Here is a 15,136-nt window from a genome sequence, read left to right as displayed (position 1 = left end):
TCACTTGTGTGTATTTATGAATCTCTTTGTGTTGAAAAAATGTGTTACTAACTTGCATATCATTCATGATGCAAAACTCGATAACTCTTTGTCCATTATTATTCCTGACTATTTCTCCATATGGTCCTACAGGGTAGTCATATTCATTGCTTGACCCTACTCGCCCATTAAAATCGCCTACTATTATGACCTTATGATTTATCTGGTTCATTTCGTCCTGTAATTGTTCCCAGAAGCTATATTTGAGTTCCTTGGCTTCATTTTCCGATGGTCCATACCCAACAATAATTGTTGTCTTCTCGTTTTTACTGATATCTATTCTAAGAAGTCTTTCCGAAATATTTTTCCATCTGGTGATATTTTTATGCTCATTTCTGTGAACCATTAGGGCAACTCCTGCCCTCGCACGTTCTGACTCATTAAAACCTCCAAAAATCATGTAGTGCTCATTTCTCATTTTAATACATCTAGTTCTTTTTCTCTTTGTTTCAGTCAATGCTAAAAAATCCATTTTTGTGTTTTCAAACTCATCAATAAGTTCTTCTTCTTTACCATTTAGACTTTGTATATTCCACAATCCATTTTTCCAATACTTATTTTGTTTTTCATTTTTTGCATTTATAGTTTTTTCATTGTTTGTATCTTTACGGTTTAGTTTTTCATATTTTTGTCAAGACTCTTATCGATTTTTTTATATTCTCTCATGTCCATAATCTGTGCCACGTTCGTATCCATATCCATCCTCGAATTTGCATTAACTAGTAGTTTTTTGAACCAGTTGCTGCTACATTATCTCTGGCTATTTCTATATCATTCGTACTATGGTTCCATCTCCATTTGATGTCTTCAATAACGATAAAACCCTAACCCATTTTTATTCTTTTGCCATTTGCCTTTTCTTTTGCTGCTATATGTCTAAGATTTTTCTGCATATCAATCTCTTTAAGTGGTAAATCGCATTCAATGTATACGCGGTGTTGTTTATAACTTCTTAGAAAACTTTTTGCTTTTAGTACTCTTAGTTTGTCTTCAAACTTATTAAACTCAATAATGCACATATTGTCGTTGATCTTTTGTACCTTATTTAACTCTGCCATTATTCGTAGCTCTTTATTTAAAAAGTTTCCTATTTCATTCTTAAGCTGTTCCATATCAGACGTACTTATTGGCAAACCCTTCAATATTAAATTATTTTTCTTTCTTTCTTTCTGACAGATTTCTAAAGTTAGCTCTAATTTGTCCATTTTTTGTTTCATACTCATCATTTCCTTTTTTAAATTTTCATTTTCTTGAATTATTTGTTTAAGCTTTTCTTTGTACTCGCTATTCTCTTTTCGGAGTTCCTTCATTTCTCCTACCAACTCACCTACCATGTTTTTTATATCCTCTAGTTCCTTATCTTTCTTTTTATTATCAGTTATTAGCGTTTTCATCATTTCTGTAATTTCATTCTCTCTACCTCCAGCATTCTTTTTATCGGGAGATCGATACACTTTTCTGCTCTTGCTAAAGATTTCGTCAAATTCATTTCCTTTCCTTTTACCATCCTCTGATACATAAGCATCGCTGCCGCTGTCCGTCATCTTAATTTCAATTCCTCTACTATTACAAATTACTCTCAGTCTGATTGGACTAGAATATGATGCGGCTGTATTTTCGTTTTGCAACGAAATTGAAAATGATTATTCATTTTTGATTTACCTGTTTACTCTTATTGGAGTATGAAGGGAACCATTCTCGTTGGAACTTTACCGCGCTGAGCAGATGGGACGTGAATTATAAATTGTAAAATTCCCTAATCTTCCTTAGTCTCAGCATCCGTTATGGCTTGCAAATTGTAGAAGCCTCGGAGGTGTAACCAGAGAAGGTTCCCATTGTTTTCAGTCTGGTGGGATGTAGAGCAACATTATGCTGTTTTATATGCCATTATTGAAAACTTAGATCTTTTGCTAGCAGTTGCCGCTAGGGCATCTATGGTTGGTTGGATCAGAGAGAGCTGCATATGTGCCTCCTGATGAGAGACTAATAAGTTTCGAAACCGGTAGAGGTGCTTGCTGCACTCTCTGATTGGACTAGAATATGATGCGGCTGTATTTTCGTTTTGCAACGAAATTGAAAATGGTTATTCATTTTTTATTTTGTTTCTCTTTAATTACAACGAGTTTTATAGTTTTGACTTTAAGAAAATTAACCAAAATAAACTTTTAGATCTGCATTAATGTGAGATTGTCACGAGGGAAATACATATCGGCAATTTTAAACGCTCGAGTGTAATTCAGTCAAAATATTTCATGAATAAAACTGTATTTATAAATAATTTTAACTAATATTTTATTGATATATTCGTCTGCATATTTGCTAAAGCTGTTCATTTTGACAAGTTGCAAATATTAATTGTGATAATTGTCACTGAATGTTTATTTACAAAGACCTGAATTTTGTATGTGAGTATTACAAAATAATCTTACGAATACTTAAATAAGAAAATATTGCTCCACTTTTTTTCTCAAACTTGTTGCCATTTGGCAATAGTCACTTGAACCCTGCGGGCTCTCGTGTCTATTGCCAGGCAACAAATGATCGAAATACTGTCGCATTATAATTTATTCTCACCCTCTTATGATATTATTGTTGATAATTTGTCACCTCTACTATGTAGTTTCATATCTTTTTATTTCACAACGTATTATGTTTTCCGTCTCTTGCGTTATTTTGACGGTTATTAGCGCACTCACCACCGTATAATTGTACATCAATTTTTTTCACGCTGTTAATTTGCAGTGATAGATACGTAACTTGAAAGATTCACAAACTAACTTCAGACTGTCATTTTTATTTTGTCGGTGAACGTATACTACAGACTGATTTTTCTTAATTCGCTCTCAACATTTTTCCCAATCGCGCTTAAAGAAGTATAACTTCAAAAATGACCGATCGTATTTATTTATAAGCTAGACTTAAAATGATATCTTTCATTGACATAATCTATTATTTAAACATTTTTGTCAGTCTTGTACGATCATTGTGTTCAGTGCTATGAAGTGTTTATTATTTGTTTTGTGTTTATATGGTGGTGGTTTACAATAATGGGTGAAAACTCTCCCCCTGATAAAGGGGGAACCCAAAACATGCACCAGGAAGAAGAAGACGATAAGACCAAGGAACCAGAAAATGAAATCAAGATGTTCAATCAACAAAAAGGGTATCTCTATACGGATAAGGTATATTATGTATTCATTGAAAAAATAAATGAGGAGCAGATTGGAAAAATTCACCCTATGAAGGTAGGTCATATCTTACATAAACAATTAGTAATTAAAAATATTCTTAGTATTGATAGAGACAGAGTATAAAGTAGAGACTCTAGACAGAGTAGGAAAAAATAGGGTAAGAGTCAGTGGCGGCTTTTCTTTATGTGCTGCTGAGCTGCAGAACTACCAAACAACCATAGCAAATCTTAATTATTAAAGAATAATTAATATAGTTTTATTTCAAATCTGCCATATTATCATATTAAACATCAACTGTTAATAATAATTCACCAACAACGATGATTAATATTATTTTTTTTACGTATTTACACTAAAACACTGGCAGCGGTAAAATGCATTTATTAGGCAAACGGCGATCTTAGCCGATGTGCTTCGGCAATCGGCTGATTAACGGCATCGGAAATGTGTTTGCGAGCTGCAATTCACGACAGTTATTCGTGACCGTTGCATCTGTGCCGTGTTTAGAAATTCTTAGGTTACAATTTTATTCGGCGCAGATAAAGAGGAAAAATTGTGGCGCGAGACAGGACCGGCGTATTAATTTCCAATTTAGAAAAATGCAATAAATGTAAGTTAATCAGATTTTTATAGCATGTCGTTATTAGTTACTATTAATTAGTATTAAAGCTAATTTTATTGTTTTTGTTTTCGTATGTTATTCTATTTCTATTATTTTATATTGGCCGTGGTTCATGCAGCACACCCTATAGCAGATGTCACGAGCCGCCACTGGTAAGAGTACAACTTAAACGCCCCAAAGATGCAAATTATCTAGTTAAGAATGAGAATTTAAAAGAGGAACATCTAAAAGCATTATATTCCAAATAACCTGCTTCAAAGGAAAGGCATTATAAGAAACGTAGATACTGCTTTCCGTGATGAATATCTTTTCGAAAATATAATGCCTAATATATCAGTAACAGAAGTCACTGAACTTAAAAGGAAAATTGAGATAATGGAGAAAAAGCATATGAACCTAGACAAATGATATTACTTACTTTTAAATGTAACATTTTACCCAGATATGTATATTTTAACAGCGTGGTCTGTTCCGTAGAACCCTATGTGCATAGAGTTATCCAATGCTTTAAATGCGTGCAACATGGACACGTATTTCGTAGTTACAACAGTACAAAAGCTAGATATATTAACTGCTCACAAGTGAAAAATGATGATCATAACGGTAGAGACACGCAAGACAGTTATTGAATACACTGTGACCTGGACCCCATATTTTTGATTGCCTAAAATACAGGGCCCAATCCAATGAGTTGTTCAGAAAACATCTACAATTAAGCATTGAAAGCCCGTATAACATAATGTATCTTCTTGCTTTAAACAGAAAAGAAATTTACTATAGTTTGTTATATTTCGTCAGAACAACAAAAATAAAAATTTAACAAAACCTTTTGCTGCTACCTTATCTCTTTCCTTAATGTATAGGTTCGCAGATCGAGCTTGCGAAGGTTTGTCATCGACGTACAGTTTTCTTGGGCCTGGGACGGGTGACTCAGCGCCAGATGTTAATTTTTACGTGTTTTTGTTTGCGAGATGGAAGTATCTGAAATGAATACGGATGGTAATTACAAGTATTTTCTCCAGCTAAGAGACCGCTTTGCAATTAGATGCTGATAACTTTAATACCAGCGGACCAGATAAGCGGCGATATATTTTACACTATCTTTATGAATACCATTTTATTGCTTTGTTGTAGCACTACTCAACAAGTTTTCGTTTATTCGTTGTTTTAATATTTTATTGGAATAGTAGGGAATATAATATATTTGTATATATATAATATATAAAACAGTGAATTTATTACATGTTAATTATTTTTAATTTCTTGTGACGTATCTAATGTAGGTTTAGCCAATAAATCAAAGTTATGCGTTTACAAGAGCATATTATTTGAAAAATAAGGAGTACCATAATGTGTCATAATTATAATCTCCTTTATACAGGTAAAAACATTGTTTAATATGTATTTCTTAAATCCACACAATCATTGGAAAATTATTTATGGTATTTAAAAATATCTGTTAATGACACTGTTATCGACAAAATCGATCAATTTCAAACTTATCATTATATTAGATTTTTGTTTATCGTTAAAAATTAAATGATGGTTGTGAATTGTATTTTTTGTGTTATTTAATATTTAAGCAGAATACATAATCAGCAAAAATCCTATTTAAAACATGCGAACCGTTTTTGCAATCACAATCAATGCAGTGTTTAACTTATGCGATTATAAAGGTATGTAGAAATAAAATACTCAGTGTAAGATATCTTTTTATGCACCTGCTTATGATCAAATTTGACGTTTTAGAAAGTCATACCGCTACGACTACTAGGGACGTGTAAGATATTTTTAAAACGTTACTAGTTACAAGTACGGAACTACCGATTTTAAGTTGCCTACTCAATTCAGTAAATACAAGGATCAGATACATCAGTATTTTGTAATCAGTACCACTTAAAACCGGTATCAAAAGTAACCGGTAAGTAAAAAAAATTAATTTTTTAATGTGTACTTAATAACTATAAAATTATATTAAGTAGTATAACTCACGCCATTTACTTGGTGTCTGTTTCTGTTTTGTTTGTAGTTTTTTATTGTTTTTTATTATTTTTTGTTTTTTATTGTATTTTTTATTTTGTATAAGCTTTGTCCACAAATTGGAAAATTTTTTGACAATAAAGCATACCTTACTTACTTACCTTACTTACTTACCGTCACATGTCCGCACTGATTTTGCGAACAAGCGAACCGTTTTTGAAATCACAATCAATGCAGTGTTTAACTTATGCTTGTTATTATAAAGGTATGTAGAAATTGAGTGTAAGTGTAAGATATCTTTTTATGCATACGCTTATGATCAAATTCGATGTTTTCGAAAGTCATACCGCTACGACTACTAGAGACGTGTAAGATATTTTTAAAACGTTACTAGTTACAAGTACAGAACTACCGTTTTTTAGTTGCCTACTCAATTCAGTACAAGGATCAGATACATCAGTATTTTGTAATCAGTATTTGTACTCAGTACCACCGGTATCAATAGTAACCGTTACACGTCCGCACTTATTTTGCCCGTCTCTATTCGTTACGGCGACAGCCGACGGTCGGGTTGGCTTGTGTTCAATATGCGGCACGCTAGAAAAATAACTGCACAGGTCACCAGTCCCGCCGGCGCAGGTTGTGACTCGCTTAGGTTCAATTTGCGCCGGGGCTTAATCGTTTATAAAATGCCCTGATCGGCCCCTGGGCGAGAAGAGTGTAATGACACTCTTAGGCCGGGGCTTAGCCCCGGCGCAAATTGATCCTAAGCGAACACCACCTGGCACCGGCGAGTTGCGTAGAGAGTTCTGCGCATCCTAATATCAGTGAATACAGTGCCAGGTCTAGCATGCAAACGTTTGTCATCGGAACACAATTTTCTGGTGTCGTGGGAAGCGTGACTCAATGCTCAGTTGTGGTTTTGTTTTCGCGATGGATGTAGAAAAGCTAATAGAACTCGTTCGGAATTACTATTATTATAAACACTGATTGTGATTGGATTGTCGTTGCAAAAACTGCTTACCTATTACATATATTTATATCTCGTCTACATATTTTATTTTTAAGCATGAACAAGCCCGGTATGATGACACATTTTATTTGAGGGTAATGCGATATTCACAGATATGCTTAACGGTTTTTAATAATGAATCATTTCTAATGACAATGTTGTGTAGATTTAAGAAATGAATGATATTTACAAAATTTTTATACCTATAGAAAAGGGATTACGCCATAATTTGTGACATTGTATTTCTAGGTCTGGATCCCGCGTACCAACAAAAAGTTGATTAATGGCAAGCTGAAAATTTGTTAATAGCTTAACGGTGTCTCGTCAGACAAACTTTGATGTACGGGAACACTGAAACAGGGGAAGTTTTAATTGTGGAACAGGTTAAAAATTTGGAACGTCATACTACGAAAACGTCCCATGTATTTTGTCGGACAGAACTTCCAATTGATTTGTTACCCTTTCATTAAACTCTCATGCAAAAATCAGACTGGTATTTATCACAAACTGGGCATTTTAATAAATCCGACAAGAGAACATGTCAAATGACCGGAATTATGACAGGTGATAAATAGCAGTCTAATTTTAGCAAGAGAGTTTAATGAAAGGGTAAGAAATCAATTAGAAGTTCTGTCCGATAAAATACATGGGAAGTTTTTGTAGTCTGACATTCAAAATCTTTAACCTGTTCCACAATTAAAACTACCCCCGTTCAAGTGTTCCCATACATTAAAGTTTGTCCGACTAGACACCGTTACGCTATTAACAAATTTTCAGCTTGCTATTAATCAACCTTTTTTGTTACGCGGGATCCGGGCCTATTCGTTTTAAGTAACGTTTTTTTTTCTAATAATGTGTTCTTGTAAAGGCATATCTGTTATCGCCGTTTATTTTGTCTACGAGTAGGTACCTAATAAAGTTATTAGAATTTTAATGACAAAGCGGTGTTGGGTTTTGATTATATTGTACTAATATTTATTTATCACAGTAAATTGGACTTACCATTCGTATTAAGTTCATTTCCGATTTTCTCCCATACTTTGTCTTTTTAAGTTTCGTCCTCATGTAATCCTTGTGGCTGGTATCATATACAATGGATATATTTCGTGAATGATTGATTCATTTCGTGATGAATGGATTGATTTCGATATTACCATAAATTTAGTTTTCTTTATGTTCAAAGATAGTCCATATTCTTCGCTGCAGTCTGCTATCTTATTCACCAATGTCTGTAGCTATTAAAGTGTTTCTGCGATCAGAACGGTATCGTCGGCAAATCTCAGATTGTTTAATCTAACACCATTTATTTTAATACCTACGAATAGGAATAATCTTCGGAATAGAGATTAAACAGGGTTGGTGACAGTATACACCCTTGTCTCACACCTCGCTTTATTTCAATTTCTTCAGTGGTATTATTCTCTACTCTCACTACTGCTTTCTGATTATAGTACATATTTGCTATTAGTCGGATATCTCGTTTATCTAAATTCTTTTCTGCCAGGAGTTTGATTAGATGATCATGCCGCACTTTATCAAAGGTCTTGTTATAATCTATGAAACACATCAGATACAGATACATCAGTATTTTGTAATCAGTATTTGTACTCAGTATCTACCACCTATCACTGAGACCCGGTATCAAAAGTAACCGTTACACGTCCGCACTGATTTTGCCCGTCGCTCTATTCGTTGCAGAGAATGCCAACGGTTGGGTCTTGTTGTGATCAATATGCGGTGCGCTAGAAAAATAACTGTACGGGTCACCCGTTCCGCCGGCGCAGGTTGTGACTCGCTTAGGTTCAATTTGCGCCGGGGTTAAGCTTTGTGTTAAATCCTTGTACTCTCTTTTAGAAAATTTGTATCTGGATGTGTGGGTTTGACCTTAAGGCCAAAAAACATCCTGGAATCTTTATAAGTAATCCATTTGGCTGGTTTTTAAAAAGTTTTTTATACACCTACCATTAAAAACTCGAAGTTTTTACTTGTTTGTAAGTTTTTTAAAACTATGGTATACAGTATACAGCCATCTACTAGAATTTTCCCTTTTAATTTTTTTTATTATATTCATTAATTATTTCTAACGCTACGCCTCTGACCTTTTTTATAATATAAATCTTTTGTAGGTCGATGCCATTTTATCAGTAGGCTAGGTAATGTAATTAACTATAATAGTGGCGCTGATTTTGGCTGTTTTTGCGTTTTGTGTATCACCCGCAAATAATGATATTTATGTACCACCAGTAGTACATGTATATACCACAGATTGAGAACCGCTGCATTATATTATTGATGCGTTGTCTCACTCATTTTGAATATTTCTCACCTAAAGTGTTTAGTCCAAATAATGTCCCTTGATATATTTATTATCTTATTATTTATTCAGGATTGGATCTAGATAAACCTAGATAAAACTTTTAATAGTTATTTATATTTAGTTGTTAGATAAATTAACGAACTATAATTGATAGAACTGTAACCATAAAATTATTGTAAGTAAAAATACTTTATATTAACATAATGTCTGTACCTTTTAAGATTATTCCACAATAATTGTAATTATAATTATTATCTTAAGTATTATTCACATTATCGTTTGTTCGATAGAAATCTCAGCATTGTTACTAAGAATTGTTACTTTTCAATAAATAGTAATAACTATTGTAAAAAACGAACCTACAACCTTGATTGCGTGAAGAATTAGGTCTTATGATGTTAAAAATGTGATTAAAATTTCAGAGTGATCCATTAATTAGTTTAAAAGTTACTAAATTGGTTTATTCCAAACAATTTTATTTGCAATAACATAAAGCAGAAAAAAATGTACTTAAATTATTTTACGGGTAGCATAAGCAAAAGAGACAGAGAGGGAGAGCCATTATTAAAGAAAAATAAAAAAAAAAGAAAAAACTAATTGAAATATTTTTCTTATAAACAATTTGAATATTTTGTTTGCTATTCGCCAGGAAAAACATATCTTTTATTTATACGAAAAGCTCGCCTCTAGTCTTTTTTTTTTCAAATAGGCGATATCGAAAACTGAAATAGGAAGTTCAACCATCAGCTATAAAATCTCATCGGTTTTGTTGATGTATTTTGACGTTTGTATTTATAATTCATATATGTATTTTTTTGCGTACATTACGAATATGTTGTTTGTTAATAAATTTAATGTTACAATAATTTCAGTTTCCTGTAACTATAATATTTATAGTCATACGTAAATAATACTGTACTGCAATATTATGAACAATTTTAATTTTATCAATCATTTATGATTTATCAATATAGTGCGGCAGATTCGTGCAAATATTATAAGAATTGTGCATTTAATGATAGAAGCATATAATTTGAACCACATATACTACACATATAAAGGTTCAAAATTAGGTACGAGGCCATCTCAGATTTTGCCTTTTACAAAAATGGCGGGCATTCAAATTGGAACTATACATATGTGACTAATAGCGCGATAACTTTTGAACGAAAATTCCGATTTCAACCAAATTTGGTATATGGGTTCTTGTTTTGATGTACAAGATCGAGTTCCTGAACCGGAAGAATCGATTTAACAGAAGTTGTGTTTTTCCTGATTTTTTATGTAAAAATATGTTGTTTATTTTTTCAATTCTTTGACCCTGTATACTGTATATATTAATTTTTCAAAAAGGTAATACCGGCATTGAAAACAGCGTAAACATATTTTCTAGGAGATATTTTAAACTTTTTAGTTATATTAATTACCATGTAATAAATGCATAACTTATCTTCACCTGTACCTATGTGCGGCAGATTCGTGCAAATATTATAAGAATTATTGCGCATTTAATGGTAGAAGCATATAATTTGGACCTCATATACTACACATACAAAGGTTCAAATTTAGATATCAGGCCATCTCAGATTTTGCCTTTTACAAAAAAGGCGGGCATTCAAAATGGCGTCTATACATATGTGACTAATAGCGCGATAACTTTTGAACGAAAAGTCCGATTTCAACCAAATTTGGTATATGGGTTCGATTTTTGATGTACAAGATCGAGATCCTAAACCGGAAGAATCAGTTTTTCCTGATGTTTTTGTAAAAATATGTTGTTTATTTTTTCAATTTTTTCACCCTGTATATATTAATTTTTCAAAAAGGTAATACCGGCATTGAAAAGAGCGTAAAATATTTTTTTATTAAATATATTGAACGCTTTAGTTATATTAATTACCATTTAATAAATGCATAACGTATCTTCACATGTAGTGCAAATAATAATATAAGAATTATTGTGCATTTAATGGTAGAAGCATATAATTTGGACCACACATGCTACACATACAAAGACTCAAATTTAGATATGAGGCCATCTCAGATTTTGTCTTTTACAAAAATGACGGCCATTCAAAATGAATCTGCCGCCCATAGGTACATGTGAATATACGTTATGCATTTATTAAATGGTAATTAAAATAACTAAAAAGTTCAAAATATTTCCTAAAGAATATTTTACACTCTTTTCAATGGCGGTATTACCTTTTTGAAACATTGTTAAATGTTGTAAAAGTTATTGTCCTATTAGTCACATATGTATAGTCGCCATTTTGAATGACCGCAATTTTTGTAAAAGGATCAAAAACTGAGATGGCCTCATCTAAATTTGAACCTTTATAAGTGTAGTATATGTGGTTCAAATTATATGCTTCTACCATTAAATGCACAATAATTCTTATAATATTTGCACGAATCTGCCGCACATAGGTACATGTGAAGATACGTTATGCATTTATTAAATGGTAATTAACATAAATAAAAAGTTCAAAATATTTCCTAAAAAATAATTTTACGCTCTTTTCAATGGCGTTATTAACTTTTTGAAAAATTAATACATACAGGCTGAAAGAATTGAAAAATCAACAACATATTTTTACATAAAAACCAGGAAAAACACAACTTCTGGTAAACCGATTCTTCCAGTTCAAAACCTCGATCTTATACATCAAAAAATGAACCTATATACCAAATTTAGTTGAAATCTGACGTCTCGTTCAAAAGTTATCGTGCTATTACTCACATATGTATAGTCGCCATTTTGAATGCCCGCCATTTTTGTAAAAGGCAAAATCTGAGATGGCCTCCTATCTAAATTTGAACCTTTATATGTGTAGTATATATGGTAAAAATAATATATTTCTATCATTAAATGCACAATTGTTTCACATATCGGCTGCACTAATATTTTATCAATTGTTTACAAGTTATTGGATATTCAAGTGTAAGTAATCTATTCCTGTAAGTGTAAGTTCAAAATTTTTTCTGGTCGAAATTTGTATAAATAAATCACTTCTTATGAAGGAAAGGTATTTTTTATTAAATGCTTCATTAATAAAAAAAGGATGTAATAGATATAAATGCAGTTAGTATTAATAGGATAAAAGACATTTTCAAAACTTATATTGCAAATATAATAATTTAATAATGAATTATTAAATAAGAATGATCTTGGATATTCCAGACACCTGATCATCTAATCTGTATAAATAATTATGTTAATGTTTATAAGCAGGGCCGCCGAGAGAAACGAGCGGGCCCCGAAAAGAAGTGAAGAGCGGGCCACCGACAAAAAGTGAAAAGCGAAAAAATTGTTTTTAGAGAAATAAAACTATCAATAATAAATAATAAGAAACATTTCAAATATAAGTTTTATTCAACCAGTGGCCCGCGGGTCGCATGCAGCCCTCTAGCGTTTTTTATACGACCAGAAAGGTAACTAAAAGGTCCTGTAAACGATAAATTATTTGTCAAATTTCGTGTTTGTAAAAAAGAACTATTTAGAAAGGCAAAAACTGGTGTATTTATTTATCTTTTAGATATGCATCAATTTCATCAATTGCGAATTTATAGTACCAGTCATATGCGTGTTTTTGGGTAGGTAAACGGTTATTTATGGCATAACTTTTGTTTCTTTATTTTTAAGCATTTTTGACAATAGATCATTAAATTGAGTTATTCTAGTACTAAAAATTAGTCTTTCATTAAGTCGGTAAAATACACCGTCTATTTTAAAAAGAGATTTTCAAATTCAAACAACGAAAAATTTTCAAATCGATTTTTCTAGAAAACAGTGCATTCTACCGACTTAAAAAGCAAGAGTACTTTTTAATTTTATAATACCTCACAATTTAATAATCAAGTGTCAAAAATGCTTAAAGGTTAAAGACAAAAAAGTTATGCGATAAAATAACCTTTGCTCTGCCCCAGAACGGACGTCTATGACCGGTACTAAAAATTCGCAATCAATGGAATCGATTTGCCTCTGGAAGATAAATACGCGTGCCAGTTTTCGTTTTTCTAAAAAGAATCGTTCTGGAAATATTTAAAAAAAAGTAATTACAAGACGCCATCTTCAAAGAGCTCTAGCCCCCCTAGGAAGCATTTCTGAGGAATCTCCGGTCTTCGTTTGTCAGGAGAGTCTGGACACCCTATATATTACTTCACCTGGATTGCGGTCCGCAAGCTGTGGCAATAACTACTATGTGGCCCAGGGAAAAAAAGGTTGAGTATCGCTGATGACAATAAAATACTTCACAGCGAAATATTGCGCTGGGTTCAAAATTATTATCAGTCACGTCACTGTCAATCATCAAAAAATCTAGCAGGCTTCTTGCGTGGTTTTGCTTTATTTGATGTAAATTCCGGATTAAATCTATAATTTCTAGCAACTAATTGGCAATAAAATAATAAAATATATTTTAAAATACAGGTAGAGATATTATTAAATATAGCTGAGTATTGATTAAACGCGAATTATGAATGTTCTTTGGAAAAACACTTTTTTAAAAAACTAAACTTCACAATTAAACTTTTATTTCGACAAACAAAGATTTTAGATACAACTCAATAATTTAAAATCAGACTTTACTTTAACATTTAAATTAGACTTTTATTTAGAGATTTTAATCAGACTGAAAAATATTGATTTTTACATGGTGTTTTATAATTTTATAATTGCTGATCTTGCTGTCCAATACGTCGCAATTAGGTCCAGAATGTTCAACGCTGCGACGCGGCGTAGCCTCGTGTTGATTCCACGTGGTAGAATATACTGGATGGTAGCGGTCGTTGTACTATAACTACTCCATCCCCTGAAGAAGTTTTGTAAGGGATGAACAAAACTTTTGGATTGGAATCTTTTGGAATTTCGTTGCTAGAATTTGTTTTTTGTATCTGTAACATACACAAGGCAAATAATTTTAATAAAAATCTATACAGGAGTTAACCAAAAATGGCTATGGCTATGGTTCCATAATTTCGGGTTATTTTTTCTGGATGTTCTTCTTCCTTCGGAGAGTTTATGGAATTTTTCTAAAGGGATATGGTCTATCTTGAATGGTTTGAATTTCTGTAGTCCTAATTTTTGGGAAGTATTCGCGATTTATCTGGAACGTTTGCTCTTGATTTTAATAACTCTGGATATTTTGAAAAGTTAAATTTATTTTTTCTTTACCATTTTTTTTGTTGTCTGTTAGTAATCTAAATCCTTGCTTGTCCCAGGTTGAGGGGAATTATTTCTGGTTTGTTTTTCAGTTTCTTTATCTTTAATTTCTTTCCTATCGTCTGGCTGATCTTGTGAGGAAGGTTCCGAATTAGTTTTTGATTTAGGTTGATGTTTTATGTTCTTCTTATGTACTGTGGCTTTTGATGTTTTTACAGTAACTTCGTTATTTTTCTTTATAAGTTTTGCAGAATATCGTGGAAGTAATTTATTCCTAGTGACTGTTTTTCGGGTATAAATTTTTGTACTTGGTTTATACGTAATAGGGTCTTGTCTCGATTTGTTTCTATTTTCGATGACTTTATTTTTATTTTCTTGTATATGCTGATTTACTTCCTTGTATAATTCCTTTGTTATCTCTCTATGATTTTGAATATAATTATTCAGTATTACTTTCTGTATGTCAACGTCAAAGGGATCTTTTGCGTCGATATGGCCGTTTAATATGTCAATGGGTCGTAACTTCGTTGCGGAATGTATGGAATTATTGTACCCAATTATAGCGTATAGCATTTGTTCTTTTATCGGGAGCTTTGCCTTGGTGTTCCTTAGGATTCGAAGATGTTCGATTAATGTAGAATGAAATCTCTCAATCATCCCGTTGGATTGCGGATTCTCTGGTGTCGTATAGTGGATTGAGATTTTATGAGAGTCTACAAATTCTTGTATTACTCCATTTTTGAATTCTGTACCATTATCGGCTACTATAATTGTTGGGAGTCCATGATGGGTTATAAAAATTAGTAGGGCG

At 32.3% G+C, this 15,136-nt stretch overlaps 1 protein-coding gene across 2 annotated transcripts in view; it reads left to right on the top strand.

Moving 5' to 3' along the window:
• LOC114329101 (cytochrome P450 9e2) overlaps nucleotides 1–15,136 on the top strand; it is a 74,501-nt gene that overhangs the window by 10,959 nt on the left and 48,406 nt on the right. The window contains exon 1 of one of the 2 annotated variants that reach the window (XM_028278115.2): nucleotides 9,238–9,336. The exons of the other annotated variant lie outside the window; for it this stretch is intronic. The gene's annotated coding sequence lies outside the window, so the exon portion shown is untranslated. Of the gene's footprint in view, nucleotides 1–9,237; nucleotides 9,337–15,136 lie in introns of those variants that run through there. 2 annotated transcript variants of the gene reach the window in all.

The sequence above is a fragment of the Diabrotica virgifera genome, chromosome 1, assembly GCF_917563875.1.
Source record: "Diabrotica virgifera virgifera chromosome 1, PGI_DIABVI_V3a".
Lineage (NCBI taxonomy): Eukaryota > Metazoa > Arthropoda > Insecta > Coleoptera > Chrysomelidae > Diabrotica > Diabrotica virgifera.
Note: the sequence above shows the minus strand (reverse complement) of the source record. Positions and strands in the feature narration are given on the sequence as shown.